Source organism: Chiloscyllium plagiosum, unplaced genomic scaffold (assembly GCF_004010195.1).
Source record: "Chiloscyllium plagiosum isolate BGI_BamShark_2017 unplaced genomic scaffold, ASM401019v2 scaf_87369, whole genome shotgun sequence".
NCBI classification, from domain to species: domain Eukaryota; kingdom Metazoa; phylum Chordata; class Chondrichthyes; order Orectolobiformes; family Hemiscylliidae; genus Chiloscyllium; species Chiloscyllium plagiosum.
Genome location: NW_025208277.1, coordinates 4,517 through 9,109, shown reverse-complemented (window position 1 = coordinate 9,109; position 4,593 = coordinate 4,517). Strand labels below are relative to the sequence as shown.

Here is a 4,593-nt window from a genome sequence, read left to right as displayed (position 1 = left end):
AAAAAAAACTGACACTTCCAACTGCACACAAATGATTTAAGCCATTAAGTTGCATAAGATCTTAGAATATTTTGGTCAATTTTGGGTACCTCAACACAGCACAAATTCAGACTGAAAAGTGCAATCTTTAAGGCTTTCTTCATCTGAAAATTATGGAGTGACCTGTGGAAGATCAAGATTCTGGAGTGTTTTAAGAAGATGATTAATAATTATATGTTGTATTATCAACCAATGGAAAGACAGATGATACAGAAGAATTCAAAAAAATGAGTGACTGGAAGAGACAACATATATTTTGTAATTAGAAACAGAAACTATAGATTCTCAGAGTTGGCAAAGTGGTGATAGATGGGATTTAGTGAATAACAGGATGCGGAGGAGGTTGATGATGATAAATTAACAATGGGAGAGTACAAACAGTGGAGGAGAAAGGGGCTTTATGGGAAATTGAATTCAAAGCTGTCATCAGGATCGAGATAATGTTTTTAACATGCTCTGTTATACTTATCATCAATCAGAGCTGCTGTGGAGTACTATTAACTCATACCTTTCTTGCTCAATTGAGAAAAAAGAATTTTGTGTTCAAACGCAAAAGCTGAAGCTCACCTCACAAAAAAACTCTTTTGCTCACACTCTCTACATCTTTCCATTTATTAATCTCAAGATAGTCTGGGGGTATTTGTAGATCTCCTGGATCGTGGCCAAGTTCCTTCAACTTCCTCAGCCACTGCATGAACCATCTTCTCAACCTCTAAAGCATCAGAAGCTACAGAAAAGTAAGGTTCCCTTTGGATTTTCAGAGGCACATCCTTTGGAGACGGGACCTCTGTACTGGCTGCTGCACTTTGCTACAGCTCAGCCCAAAGTCCTCATCAAATGAATCTTGGTTATCCACCAGGTCATCGAGTGCCTCATGACTCAATTCCAACTCTGCCAGGCGTTTGGCCAATTCTTCCTGCCCACTTGTGCCAAACACTGGGCTACCCTGTTGCAAAATACACAGACTATTGGTCTGTGTACTTTGGCCTCAGGCGACTGACTGTGTGGAGTTTGCACATTCTCCCCGTGTCTGCGTGGGTTTCCTCCGGGTGCTCCGGTTTCCTCCCACAGTCCAAAGATGTGCAGGTCAGGTGAATTGGCCATGCTAAATTGCCCGTAGTGTTAGGTGAGGGGTAAATGTAGGAGTACGGGTGGGTTGCGCTTCGGTGGGTTGGTGTGGACTTGTTGGGCCGAAGGGCCTGTTTCCACACTGTAAGTAATTTAATCTAAAAATCTCATCAATCTAGAAACTGAAGGTCAGGAACAAAACTGTGAAATCAAAGCATGAAAACGGGGAGACAAACAAACAATAACCTTCTTTTTATATCTCAGAGCATGTCTGACGAGTTGGACACAGGCTGGAATTCATTTCCAATTAATTCTCAGCCATTTAATGAAAGTTAAGGTTTCCACATGGAGTGACATTAAACAGTATATTTTATCAGGCTGAGTACTCAAACTCAATACACGATTCAGTTAATGGAGTCAGGAGAAATGCTTTAACTCCTTTTCAATTTTTAAAAATAGTTGACTTGATCAAGATGGTGGAAAAAGTCATCTTTACAAAGTTGCAAAGTATCCCAAGTGGTCTTCCTGAGCTTTAAAAATACATTTGTTATGAAAAGAACACATCACACTGAGCAATATTTCATGAGGCTCACAAAGGGAGAGATCCCACTGCTGACTATCATGGAATGTGGAGGATGGGGAGAATACAGCTTTTGAACAGTTTCGGGTCAGATACATTGGGATGAAACCAGTGAATATTCTTCAAACTATGCAATCACAAGAAATATGGCTTGTTACGAGTTACCATGGAGAAAGTAATGGCCATTTTAGGAAATTGATACAGACTGTTCAAATCTTTCCTGGTTCACAGTATAAGTATGGAGAATCTACTCACTGTTGTGTACTTCGGGGAATGAATGATTTCAGACTGAACGTTCTGAGCTTCAGCTTTCCAAAATCAGATCACCTTCAGTTGACTGCTGCACCCCTTTTTATTCCTGCACTTTATAGGGAAACACATATATTGACAAATCAGAAGAGCATGTGTTTGGTCAGGATGTTGCTGTGTCAAATCAAACTGACCCAAGCACCTATTTCAGTGACTTCCTGCATTGAATGCTTAGAAAGGAATGGACAGCATGAGAACTTGTCAAGCACTTTCATCAAAAGAGCTGCTTGTCCAATCAATGTTAATATGTGAAAACCATAAACCCTTCTGTTCTTCTAATCAGATGGTCATTCAGGCTCGGGACTTTGCTGGAAAAATTGTATGTGAACTGATTTTGCAAGAGATTGAAAAACATGATTAAAAACTTAGTTTAAAAGAACATCTTTGAAAACACTTCCTCCCTTTTAGGTAAGGACAGAAAAGTGCAGGAGGAAAAGTTTTGAATTTCAATAGCAATCCTTCAGTTCTAAACTTAATAATTACACAGTGGAAATGGTCACCAAACCTTGAGAAATAATCAGGCGTACTTACACATATTTTGAGAATTGATGGGCAAGGTAGAAAACACTGAGACACCAGAAATTTTAAGTACATTCCCCAGAGCTCAATTTTATCACCCACAAATACATTTAACAATTTATCAAGATATTCCTCACAACAGTCTTTTGGGAAATGGTCCTTGGGAAAGGGAAACACTAAGGGTACTTTCTGAAAATATTGACCTGCAAAATGTGCCCAAATAAAGTGGAGTTGTATTTTGACATATTGTTACGGAAACAATGACAATCCAATAATTATGTTAAAATGTGGGAATTTAATATACTCTGGAATTATTAATGATACAGATGAAGGTATTAAAAGTAATATGAGCAAATTTGCTGATGACACAAAGCTGGGTGGCAGTGTGAAATGTGAGGTGGATGTGAGGAGAATACAGGGTGACCTGGACAGGCTAGGTGAGTGGACGGATGCGTGGCAGATGCAGTTTAATCTGGATAAATATGTGGTTATCCACTTTGGCGGCAAGAACAGGAAGGCAGATAACTACCTAAGTGGAGTCAAGTTAGGTAAAGGGACAGTACAACGAGATCTAGGTGTTCTTGTACATCAGTCAATGAAAGCAAGCATGCGGGTACAGCAGGTAGTGAAGAAAGCTAATGGCATGCTGGCCTTCATAACAAGAGGAATTGAGAATAGAAGCAAAGAGGTCCTTCTGCAGCTGTACAGGGCCCTGGTGAGACCGCACATGGAATATTGTGCACAGTTTTGGTCTCCAAATTTGAGGAAAGACATTTTGGCTATTGAGGGAGTGCAGCATAGGTTCACAAGGTCAATTCCCAGAATGGCTGAACTATCTTAGGCTGAAAGATTGGAGCGACTGGGCTTGTATACGCTTGAGTTTAGAAGGCTGAGAGGGGACGTGTTTGAGACATATAAGATTATTAAAGGATTGCACACTCTGGAGGCAGGAAGCATGTTTCCACTGATGGGTGAGTCCCGGACCAGAGGACACAGTTTAAAAATAAGGGGTAGGCCACTTAGAACAGAGTTGAGGAGAAACTTCTTCACTCAGAGAGTGGTGGGTGTATGAAATGTTCTGCCCCAGAAGGCTGTGGAAGCCAAGCCTCTGGATACTTTCAAGAAAGAGTTGGATAGAGCTCTTAAGGATAGTGGAATCAATGGTTATGGGGATAAGGCAGGAACAGGATACTGATTGAGGATGATCAGCCATGATCATAATGAATGGTGGTGCTGGCCTGAAAGGCAGAATGGCCTACTCCTGAAGAAGGGCCTGTGCCCGAAACGTCGAATCTTCTGTTCCCTGGATGCTGCCTGACCTGCTGTGCTGTTCCAGCAATAAAGTTTCAGCTACTCCTACACCTGTTGTCTATTGTCTATTATGCAGCATTTAGCAAGTAATTGGTCCCAAAGCTGTTTTAATAAAGAATACTGGGACATTGCTCAGGAAGAAGAAAGTATAAGGACAGAATATCCAAGACACCATTGGAAAAAGGAAGCTCTTGAAAGTCGAATGAGATGAAGATATGAAGAGGAATTTGGGATAAAAAGTTTGAATGAATGTTTGGAAGAATATAAAAACTTTTCCTTAAGATGGCAAGAATAAAAGTCAACAGCCTCCAATAATTTTTAGTTAAAGGAGATGGATGCTGATTTGGTTTTGAGAATGCAGTATGAAACATGAGAAATGCTCTGAACTCAACCTCTGCAAGGTCTCATGTTCCAACCATCCCCAGCTGAAATCTGCAGGGCAGTGGAAGGTTCAATCTCACCTTTAGCTGTTTGGTGAGGCTGGCCTCCTGGGCTTTCAACCGCTCCTGTTGACGTTCCTCCTGTTCTTTCTTCAGCTTGTCCACTAAGGACTTGCGCTTCTTAAGTTCGTCCTTCAATGCATGGATCCTGATCTCAATATCACTCTGGTCTGATGTAGTTTCTGTTGAAGATCCACCAATGGATGTTAACAGGTCTCGTTACAATCAAATTCAACTTGGACACTAACATTAGCGGATAAGAGATATATGCAAACCTGCATAACTCTTGGCGACACTTCTCACAACCTGTTCAACAACTTTAATCAA

At 40.8% G+C, this 4,593-nt stretch overlaps 1 long non-coding RNA gene across 1 annotated transcript in view; it reads right to left on the bottom strand.

Moving 5' to 3' along the window:
- Positions 1-4,374: 4,374 nt before the first annotated feature.
- Positions 4,375-4,593, bottom strand: part of LOC122546679 — a 4,019-nt gene continuing 3,800 nt past the window's right edge. The window contains exon 3 of the long non-coding RNA XR_006310789.1: positions 4,375-4,448. This is a non-coding gene — a long non-coding RNA (uncharacterized LOC122546679). The remainder of the gene's footprint in view (positions 4,449-4,593) is intronic.